The 12,393-nt window shown below is 36.5% G+C and overlaps 1 long non-coding RNA gene across 1 annotated transcript; it reads right to left on the bottom strand.

Annotated features, from left to right (window-relative positions):
* Positions 1-9,429: 9,429 nt before the first annotated feature.
* Positions 9,430-10,413, bottom strand: LOC132124508 (uncharacterized). Its single transcript, XR_009426773.1, has 2 exons — positions 10,275-10,413; positions 9,430-9,716 (listed from the first exon to the last, which is right to left on the bottom strand). It is a non-coding gene; the product is annotated as an uncharacterized LOC132124508 (long non-coding RNA).
* Positions 10,414-12,393: the final 1,980 nt, after the last annotated feature.

Genomic DNA, 12,393 nt, shown 5'->3' with positions numbered 1-12,393 from the left:
GTTTCCATTATTAAGTACCTCAGAGACAGTGAGATATCAAGCTTTAAAGAATTAATCTTGAGTAGTGCACCCTTTTCCCCTCTCTCTTTTCCTTATCTTTTTTAAACAGAAAAGAAGGATTGCTGTGCAAGTAATTTGTATCATTAGGGTACATTTGCAAATCTAAAACTGCTGCCTGCAAAGAGAGTTGCATGGAGAAACTGTTGCTATGGGAACCATTTCGTGTGGCTCACCCTCTCCAAACTTTGAGAGCTGATTTGGACTGTTTTGTGTGTGTGTGTGTGTGTGTGTGTGTGTGTGTGTGCGTGTGTGTGTGCTTGTGTGTGTGTGTGCTTGTGTGTGTGTGTTTGTGTGTGTGTGTGTGTGTGTGTGTGTGTGTGTGTGTATGTGTGTGTGAACAAGACAGAGACAGATGTGCATGCTTTTTATCAGCACTGGATGACATCCTAAAAATAATGAATATACCCTGTCGTCTTTTTCTTTCTTTCTTTCTTTCTTTCTTTCTTTCTTTCAGTTTTTAAGCCTTTTTAAAATGAGATACATTTACTTGGAAAACAAAATTGTCTAAAAAATAAGACTTAAACCTCACTCCAATTTGTCTTATATAGGCTTAAACAAAGAAAAGCCTCATTGCCAATGCATGCAACAAATATAAATGAAATTTTATAGATAATAAATTCTCTAGAAATAAATATTAATATCTCAGACATACATTTTGCTTCTTTTTTTTTTTTTTGCTGTAAAACTTCTGGCTATAAGACTCGTGCATAAAAAAATCAAGCTGTTTCTAAGAACACACATGGCTGGAGGGAATCACATAACAACTACTCTGTTCAACTCTGGTTTGCAGTAGCCGAGTATTTCGACTGATAATAATCTGGTGGTTCCCTAGAATAAAACCTCTCATCCCTAAGATGACATTTTTGTCTGAGGCATAATGCCAAGTCATTTACACATAAACAAGGTTATGTAAGTCAGTAATTCTTCTGTCCCTCAGCTGTCACTCACAAACACAGCTGAACCCACGCGCACAGTCAATGTGCTCCCACCACGGGCATCAGGGTCTTTTCACTGCCTACGATGCACAAAAACAACAAACATTCCACCAAATCTTCGCCCTCCTCCTCCTCCTCCTCCTCGTCATCTCACTTCATCGTTATGTTCTCATCTAGCCCTTACATCCTTTACTTTGACACAAAAGCGTCCTGCTCTCTCCACAAACACCTGCCTCCGACTGAACCAAACTGTCAGTGTGTGTGTCTGATGAACTCTTAATTCCTTTGCACAGCTGCTCACATAATGCTCATATGTAGCATTAGAAAGTCAGACGCATTCTAGTGATTCAGTTCATCCTAAACAGTTCTATCTCACATATGTAGCATTAGAAAGTCTTATACACATTCTAGAGAATCGGTTTATCCTAAACTGTTCTCACTCACATTATCTAGCACTTAAACATCTGATTTCTTCTAGGGAATTGGTTCATTCTCAACAGTTCTCACATGCATATGTAGCATTAGAAAGTGAGATTCATTCCAGTGAATCAGTTTGTCCCAAACAATTCTCACTCTCTCAATATAGCAGTAGAATGTTAGATTCATTCATGTCCTAAAAGGTTTTCTTTCACAAGGTAGCATTAGAAAGTCTGATTCCTTAGTGAATCGGTTGGTCTTGAAACAGTTTTTACTCTCTCATTATGTAGTTCTGGAATGTCTGAATGATTCTAGTGAATCAGTTTGTCCTAAATGGTTCTTTCTCACATTTAGTATGTAGGATTAATAAGTCTGATTCATTGAAGTGAATCAATTTATCTTAAATGGTCCTATATACAGGGTTGGAAAGGCCAGTTCTGTTAAGTGAAATGGTTCTTGTCAATGAGCCGTTTTAAATGATTCACTGGTTTGAGTCTCTGTTCAGTTTGACAGGGTAGGCTACTGTATAAATTTACCTCTAAGTTTAATACTGTCATTGTAATTGAAATTGATCATTCATTTAAAACTCTTCACTGTTTTTGTGCCAGCTGAAAATAGCTCTGAGTTAAATATAAATTATATTAGGGTTGCACTGATATCGATATCGGCCCCGATACTGTGCTCCTGTAATCGTACTAAGTCCAGAAAAAGAAAAACGTCAGCAGAGCAGATTAACATAATGTTAAAATCTCAAATGTTTCCCAACACTGTCCATTTGACAAACACAGGGCCGAATGTAATTGTGGGTAGTGCATGGAGTGTGTCCGTGAAATCTATAGGGCGTTTTCTGAAATGATTCATTTATGAGGATCTTTGGATAGTGACCCTTTCATCCAACCCACTTACAGTACATGGCAAATGATATCGGCCCGTGCCAAGGAAGAGGGCAGTGTGTGATAAATTGTCTTTGCACCCAATCAAATGATTGCTGATCCCCCCATATACATTCGGCATCGACAGTCCCACAAACACACAGAACAGAGCAACACACTCGCAATTTCAGTGTCTTTCCACCAGATGTTTCTTAAAGCTTGTGTATGTGTTTGTGTGGTAATAATGCAGTTTGCCCCAAATTATTTGTAACTAAGTTGTTTTCTTGGGGGCATGAGTGCCAGCTTGAAACCTTGAGACAGAACCCCGTTTTTCAAAGGCAAAGGAGAAGCTGCAGAAGATGCAGTATGTGGGAGAGAAGAAGAGAGAAAATATGAAAGCTATTTCATCATGAGGAGCTCAGTGAATATTTCATCATGTGATCAAAAATAGCTATACACTCTCTCTGCTGTTCGCTTCTCTGTGTTTCTTCATAGAGGAGGGAACTTCTTTAGACGTGTTCCAACATGAATTTGAATGATGTTTATGTGAACTGTCACCTTTACATCTTTATCAAGCAAACAGAGACTTTTAAACGTTTATATTGTAGGCCTTTTTTTTTACATTTATTAAGTGAAATGAATTGTGTGTATATATATATACAGTTAATTTGAAGAAATTTGTAAATATAAATGATTCAATTTTGTTTCCTAGTAACAACTTATTTTTGATCTAAGGTTGTAACAATTCAGCAGTTCTTTTTTTTTATCATGACAGGCCGTTAAAAATGGATACATCATTGCTAAAATACAGAGTCAAAGAAAGAAAAAAAAAAGTGTTATCTCAGATTGCTGATGGTTGTCTGTGATCAGAGCGAATAATGTACGCTTCCAGGAAATGTCAGGATCCTCTTGCATTTGACTGTGTTATATGCTATTTTTTAATAATTGACTAAGAGGAAGAGAAGACACTATGTTGAGAGTATGAGTACCTAGCTAGATATTCACATTAACTATCCTGGTAAATCAACAGGCTAAATAAACCTATGAAACAATGTTTTATTAAAAATGAAAAAGGTTTTCTGTGAGGTTTGGGTTCAGTGTTAGGGGATAGAAAATATCATTTGTGTGAGTGTGAATGTAAGGGAGAGAGAGAGACAGAGAGAGACATGGGATGATGGGAGCCTGAGGCAGAGCCCTGCAGGTTGCTATCAGGCAGACTGTTTGATAGTGTCCTGCCTCTGAATTGATGCTGGAAGCTTTGTTTTATACAGTGCTGCATATCTCTAACACATGATAACACAAGTAAGCATAAGATTTTATATTGTTAGTAATATTTCAATATAAACACTGAATGAACCGAAGCAACATGATTATTCAAACCTTTTATTCTTTTTTTAAAAATTTGTGTTAAAATATATAATGTATAATTATATAATATGTATAATATATACTATATAGAGTATAATGCATGTTACATCATGCTTTTGAAAAATGCTTATTCAAACATCTCTCAATCATCAACGCATTGCATTAAATGTATGTAGAGTGACAACAGAGATTTATATTATAATATATTTATAGTTCTTATATTTTGGCTGTATAAATATCAGCAACTGCACTAAAATGCATTTTTTTGCTCAGTTTGGGCCTCTGAATAAAGCTGGGGTGTTTTTCTTTTCCTCTTTGAGTATGAGCTCCATATTTTCCTATATCATACTATATGATCCATATGCCCCTAATGTATCAAATATGATAACACACATGCAAACTTTTATCTAAAGGTTTGATCAATGTTTTTATAAATTTATATATTTTATGAATTCAGCTTGGAGTCACAGACCTGTTGCTGTCAATGTCTCTGTTCTGTTTCAGCAGTGTAAACTTTTAAACAAATAATATTTACAGGATTCACACACACAAACACTGATGTGATTATTGGAACATGTTATTTGTTAGTACTGTACCCTTCATCTGTTGCTTTCAGTTTGTGTATTCCTTTTAATATAGTTATATCGTTTAATACAGATACGTTTTAAAAATTTTATGAACTTAAAACATAAAAAAACAATTGCAACAATATTCTATAAAGGTGAACATGTCATCTTTTTTTTTCTCATACTTTCTTATATTCACTGCTGTGTGTTTAAAGTGATCTGCGCACAGCTGGAATAAGCTAGATGAAACTTGTCTGTCTGTGGTTGTCACACATACTGGATATTTGCCATAATTGGATCATGTGATCAGAGGGTTCTCATAGCCTCAGCACGAGCCCTTCAGTAATGAATGGAGTCTACACTGTCACTGCAAAGACAAGCTACGGACACTGGGGAACCGGGCTTCGGTTCAGGTTGCCATGGTGCTGCACATCCCAGCTAATGTGGGTGCCATGAGTTACCGTGGAAACTGGAGATGCCTGAGGGGGCCAGAGGTAATTGGCAGAAGTGATAGTGGCAGCCACTTTCTTCTGTGGTGCAGAGAATCTCTTGATGGCAGGGAAAACAGCTTTTTTTGTTTGTTTGCTTTTTTCTTTTTTGGTTAATCTGTGGAGCTGAAAGCTTTTTTTCTGCATGGGTTACTCACTGCTGATGAAGGATGTGCATGTAGGTGTGGAAGGGTCAGAGAGAGGGAGGAAGAGAAGAAACAAGGCAGGAGAGGAGGTGGATATGTGTTTTGGCTCGGGCCAAAAACTGTGTCAGCCAGCTTTGGACTAAGAAACATTTTAGATATATTCCGATCATGGCACAAGTTAAAAGATATGAGTCAAATAGTAAGCTAAAACTTTGTTTATATATGTCAGGCCATGCAGTATGTGATAATTCCAATTAGGTAAGTTTTTTCTTTCTGAAATATTAAGACATATTTTTTAGATATTAGAAAAAAAACAAAAACAGTCTTACATAATGCTGTCTTACACAAATTTGTTAATAAATATAATAAACATACTTTGTTTATATATGTATATATATATATATATATATATATATATATATATATGTATATATATATATATATATATATATATATATATATATATATACTGTATATATTTATTTAACTGAAAATCAAGAAAAACATGCTGAAATATATATTTCAATATACTGAATATACTATATTTGTTTCTCTATAGACAGTGTTATAACTTCATTAATGGGAAACATATAACTGAATCATTCTAATAAACTTGTTTTAAGCATAAGGTTTTGTTAAATTTATACTTTAAAAATTTCCAATGAAGAAAAATCTTACATAAAGTTGTCTTACAAACATTTGCTTATGAATATATTTGGTTTATATATTATTGTTTACTGAAAATCAAGAAAAAAAATACTGATTATTATTATTAGTATCATTATTATTATTATTATTATTATTATTATCTCTATATACAAAATCTTGTAACTTAATTCATTTATTATAACTGAAACATATGAATAAACTTGTTTTAAGCAAAAAGTTTGACAAATTCCCAGTGGAGAAAGAAATCAATTTTCATATATTAAGATCATATATAAAGATATTAATGTTTAGATATTAAAATATACATTTATTATTAAGTGTTAAGACATATATATATATTTATTTATTTATATATATATATATATATATATATATAAGGTTTCATATATATATATATATATATAATCTTACATAATGTTGTCTTACCAAAATTTGCATATATTTTGTTTATATATTAGTGTTTACTAAACGTATAACTGAATCATATGAATAAACTTTTTATTCTAACCTAGCTGTAACCACAGAAGAGCCTCTGGATGTGAAAATCAATGGTTGCAAATGGCACTTCTGTTCATAACAGATCCTCAGTAATGCCAGCCATTTTTATCCCACTGTACTTTTGTAATCCCAATCTCTCCAGTTCTATCTGATAATTCTCTATATTTCTAGGTCAAGCTAAAGATATACTACCTGTCACTCTGAATAACATTTCATATTCTGTGCTTGATATGAACACTGTATGTGTTTCTCAAACTTGCAGGATTTTGTGCTTGTTGTGGGGATGAAAAAGGAAACAAAACAATTCAAAAGGATCATGTTTAAGAGAATCTAGGTTTAATTTGGTAACCAGGCAACAGTGGAGCCTGTATCCTCCATAGTGAGCGTAGCCTCACCATGTGAATATACTGCACATGCTGCAGCTTTCACACGCACGCACGCACACACACTCACACACACACACACACACACACACACACACACACACACACACACACACACACAAACAATTGCACACAGTACTGTTAGTGAGCACTGGGATTATTTCATGCATAAGTGACTTGCACCACTGTCAACAGCAGCGACTTTTACATTTTTTTCTGAATGCTTAAGCGCTAATCGTGATTCTTGTAGCACAATTTCTAAAACTATTAATACGTATAGCAAAACCACTCACTGAGTTTGCAAAACTAAAAGCACAAACACTGCTTTGCACTCAGTTTGCAATTTTGTAACACACACTTTGCAAAACTGTAGGCACAATTCACTGCACAACACTCTTTTTGCAGAACTTTAAACACAACTCACTGCTTACAATCAATTACCAAATTTCCAACACACTCCTAGCAAAATTATACACATGTATGGCTATCATTAACAATATTTTGCAATAACACTTTCACATGTGAAAACTGTTTTAGATAATTAGTTCACTTTGCAATCAGCCTAAGCACTATAAATAAGCCACAGGTAAGCTGTCTGTGTGGAGTACAATGGAAGGAGCAGTAAGAGTGAGAAGAGTGAGAATCAGAGGAGGCCGAGGAGGCAGAGGGAGAGGACGTGGAGGTGAAGAAGTTGGAGGAAGAGGACGTGGAGGTGAAGAAGTGAGAGGGTTAGAGGAAGTTAGAGGAAGAGGACAAGGAGGGGAAAGAGGAAGGGTAAGAAGAGTAAGAAATAGAATAACTGATGACATCAGAGCTACAATAGTGGACCATGTCATCAACCATGGGATGACTCTGAGGGAAGCTGGCCAACGGGTTCAGCCTAATTTGAGCCGCTACACTGTGGCAAGCATCATTAGGACATTTCGAAATGAGAATCGGTAAGTACTTTGTAGCACTGCCATACTCTTATGAGAAACACAACAGTACCATACATGCAAAAATACTGAAATTGTTACTTTACAGAATTGCTTTTTGTAGATGAGGCCGGTTTTAACCTCAGTAAAACCAGGAGATGTGGCAGGAACATTACTGGACACCGTGCCATCATCAATGTCCCAGGACAACGTGGTGGTAACATAACCATGTGTGCAGCTATAAGCCAAAATGGTGTTGTTCACCATCATGCAACCATAGGCCCATACTGTACAACACTGCACACATTATTGCATTCCTGGACTCCTTACATGACATGCTCACTGTTCAGAGACCAGAGCATACCCGATATGTCATCATATGGGACAATGTTAGTTTCCATAGGGCTGCTTGGTCCGCAACTGGTTTACAGACCACCCATCCTTCATGGCACTCAACCTCCCTCCATAATCTCATTCTTAAATCCCATCGAGGAGTTCTTCTCTGCCTGGCCCTGGAAACGACCGTCATCCTCATCAACAGGTAGCCCTTTTACAGGCAATGGAGGAGGCATGTAGAGATATTGACCAGGCATCATGTCAGGCCTGGATACGGCATTCAAGGAGATATTTTCCCCGGTGCCTTGGACTGGAGGATGTCGCATGCGATGTGGACGAAATTTTGTGGCCGGACCCAGAAAGACGACATGATGTAGGCTAATTGTCTTTTTTTTTTCTTTTTTTTTCTGAAATTACTATTTTGTGTTCTGACTTTGTCTTGGTTTTGATGAGTGTGAATAAACACCAATACTTGAAGTTTGGATCCTTGTATGTTTACATGACATTATGACAAAAGTATGACCTCAAATTAACATCTGTACACCGAGAAAGCAAAAGCCAGATGTGTTTTGTATTCATACCATCAGTGTGTAGTTGGCACACTGTGTGCTTAGTAGATGATGGCTTGTGTTTACTGTTTGATACGAAAACACCATTTTTACGAAGGTGTGAAGAGTTAATCTAGCTGTGTTCGCTTTTGCAAGAGAACTACAATGTTTTGATAATTGGGTGAAAGGTTTTCTTATTTGTGTGTAGCCAATAGTTACAAAAAATGTGTTTAAGCAATCAGAAAAAACTGTAATTGGGTCTCACCCAAGGAATGCCCTTGTGGACCCCCTTAACAAGAGAACCAACCATCCGTAACATAATGCTTTCAACCACAGGACACACAATCACACACATACACTGTATCTAGCTACACATTTTACATTCGAAAAAGCATCTTTTTTGCCAATTTTCCATATTTCCTAAGAGAAATTGCTCTTTTAATGTGAAAAGAGTGTTTGATTATATTCTGTACCTTTACTTTTACCTTAATTTGCATTGTTTCATTTCATCTGTGTTCTATTACAGAACCTCTGATATCGATTCTCTCTAAATTTGATGATTTGTTTTGTTGTTAATTCATTAGCGGTCATACACACTGTTCATACTGTGATACACAGATTCTTACTGTAATAACAAGGACAACGTTTTGCGACTTGATTGTTTGCACTGTTTTGCATTTTATTCTTTTTTATTCACATTTGATGTGAATGATTTTGATATTTTACATTCCCTGATCAATATGAACTATATGGCAAAAGCTGTATAAGGTTGTTTATCTGAAAAAATAACAGCACACAGATTTTGGATCGTGTGGGTGAGTAACAGAATTTTTCAATTAGCTTTTGTTGAAGGTGGGAGAAATTAACAGCTTTGTCTAAAGGTTGTCAAAGTTGACCACATACATTTACACTAAAATGCTTTCAGAGAACTGTTTAGGACAAATCGACTCACGAGAATGATTTGGACTGTCCAACTTTAAACACATCAGAGAGGGACGTTTTGAGTGAATTAAAGCAACTTTATGTAACATTAAAGCAACTTTATGTAGTTGTGTGTATTTTTGTGACTTTGAAGCACCCTACAGTTATGTGAGCGGAATTCACCATCATAAATATTTCACTGTTGTCATTAAAGTGGATAGCTGTAAACATGCGTTTGTTGCTGCCAATAAAGCAATATTCTTATATTTTCTTATGAGTTTGCTTGCATCTGACTGAAAGTGTAACTGGGTTTCCTAGTCTGATAAAATGAAAACGTTTGCACAGAGTTTCGTAAGAGAAAGTTGAGTAAGCAGTCAGGAACTTTAGTAATTAGACTGCTTTCCTCCATGCACCTCTTGGGAAAACAGAGATGGAAATCACTGAAAAGTTGAGGTTAAGAAGTAAAAATGCAATAAATTAGTTATATTCTTCTTTTTACCTGTGTTCATGTCTCCAGCAATAAGAGAGGGCTGCCGTCCTGGGATATACAGGGTCCCTGTGGATTTTTGGAAATTATGCTTCCTTCAAACATGTTCTGCAAGTATAAAATTTTTTATTTTGATGTTTTAATTTTATTTTCAAGTCATAAATATTTCCAAAACATATGTATTGTTTAATAGCTTTTTTTTGTGTATTGGAAATTATATTGTAAACAATCTAGGAATAAAATGGGTGCTTTATATGGACATTTCAACCAAAAATGTTGCTGGTATATATATAAAATGGATTTTCATAGTTAAACTGTATATTGAAATCCTGGGCGTGAAACAATAAAACATACACATACAGTAAAAGTTGACAAAATTGACATTTAGAAAAAAAAACAGCGACATAAAAGTCCCCCTGGTTGGCAAATGATTGAGGCTACACAGTATTTGTATGTCCATTCACTGATTACAATTGATATAGTTGTCACTCTTATGACAAATATTTTCACGGTTCATCACCTCACACAAACACTCTAGAGCGATATTGATTATTCATTTCCCTCATCAGGTCGTTTTGATCAGCAGGAGATGTTTCTTGGCTCAGTGAAAGGACGCATTGATTTATTTCTGTAGTAATTGTACTCACTCTCTTTCTCTTCTACTACAGGTCTGCTCAGACAGGCATCATTGGACAGCATATAGACAAGTCCCCCGTCTTGCTTTTGAAGAAAACACACGTCAATGACATCTGGGGCCTGATCAACACATGGCCCCGTTCCAATAGCTGAAGGACCCGATTCATTCGGAAAAACAGGAAGGTTAATGCTTCCCTTGAGCAAACATTTAATGCTGATCAAAGTTCTTCAACTAACTTTTGAGGTAATTCATCAGGCATTTGCATTGATATTTTCCCTAATAAGTGAGTGTGAGCTTTTTAGGATCATCATTTACTCATTCTTGTCTTTTTGTTGCCATAACCGCAATACACATGTGCAGAGCAACACGTGCAACTTGCTTTGTCTCAACTTCTCTCCCCAGTTTCTTGTATTTGTGCTTTGTTTAAATAAGAGTCAGTTATAACAGGCTGCCAGCTCTGCCTCATTGATCCAGGCAAGCACATCTCCCAGCAGCCTAAAGTACCCAGGCTTGCCACATTGATTGGAGCAAGCGAGCCTTCAGCAAGCTCCTGAGAGAGCATCACACATCCACACAGACGTCCACACACACACACACACATGCACACACACACACACCGCCTGTAATCTGCTCTCATGGGCTGTTTTCGAGTTATCAGCAGGAGGGAATTTTAGAAACACAATGCAGTACAAATGGCCCTAATTTCTGTGAGGACTCTAATGATAATGTACTTGTGTAAATGTGTTCCTAGGCTATTTTTTGTTATTTGTTTATGAAGTTTATATGGAAACACGCTTGTCTATCTGCTCTTTTTTGCCCATTGACTCAGAAATTCTTTAAGAGTTCCCTAAAACATCTTTTTCAAACAAATTAGTTTATTACAGTTTTTCTCGATTGTTTACACACATTTTCTGGTACTTGAGACACAATGACCACAACATGTAACTCATTCACCAACCCCCTGAGCCAATTCTGCTAAACTACAAGCACAATTCCTGCTTTACACTCAAACTGCAGTTCTAAAACACACTTTTTTCAAAACACTACACACAATTCTCTGCTTTAGGCACAATTTTCATGCGGAAAATTTCTTGTTTTCACAAGGAACACGCTGCCATTCAGATATGCACACTGACTCATCACGCGGGCAAACACCCGTCACACAGTTTTACAATTAGCAATCAGAGCTTTAGCATAAAAGGGCAACAGGTGAGCTCTTCAATGGAACAATGGATGCCAACATTGGAAACAGAGGCAGAGCCAGAGGAGTGAGAGTAGGAGGAGGAGGAGGAGGAGGAGGAGGACGGGGACGAGGACGAGGACGAGGACGAGGAAGGCCAAGGAACGTAATCTCTGATGAGATCCGAGCCACTTTAGTTGATCATGTGGTCAACCATGGTCTAACAATGAGGGAGGCTGGGCAAAGAGTACAGCCAAATTTGAGCAGGTACACTGTGGCATCCATCATCCGGACTTTCCGAAATGAGAATAGGTAAGAAATCTACTCTCACTAGAAAATTGCAGTACTACATATAAATACAGTATTCAATGAGTACAGTAGTACAGTATTGCCCGTGGACTGTTCTGTAGGACTGTAAATATACTGTAAAGTATGCTTCATGTATATAGGAAATGTATACCTACTTTGTATTTACACTATTTTACTATGTATTTGTTTGGCAGAACTGAAAGATTACCAACACAAGGCGGTCGGGAACGTGTTCTGTCTCCTGAACAGGAAACTCAAATCATTAACATGGTCCTAGAAAACAATGCCATAACATTACGGCAAATACAAAGAAAGATAATAGAAAACAATGACATATTTCAAAATATTGATAGGGTAAGCTTTTCAACACTGGACCGTGTCTTGCGCAGAAATCATCTCAGGATGAAGCAGGTCTACAGGGTGCCATTTGAACGCAATTCAGAAAGAGTCAAAGAATTGCGACATAACTATGTGCAAGTGAGTCCCACAATTGATGCATACTCTCAACACTGTATACATTACTGTAAATTATACATATTTCAATATTGTAATCATAACGATTGAGCTTCACAATAGTGACCACTCCATGTCTATTTCTGATATTGTCATGTGTGTTTCAGAGAGTCCTTGAGCTAGAGGTGGCTGCAGTGGAGCACCAG

This window comes from Carassius carassius, chromosome 42 (assembly GCF_963082965.1).
Source record: "Carassius carassius chromosome 42, fCarCar2.1, whole genome shotgun sequence".
Lineage (NCBI taxonomy): Eukaryota > Metazoa > Chordata > Actinopteri > Cypriniformes > Cyprinidae > Carassius > Carassius carassius.
The sequence above is the reverse complement of the archived record's forward strand: the minus strand, read 5'-3'. Positions and strand labels throughout refer to the sequence as shown.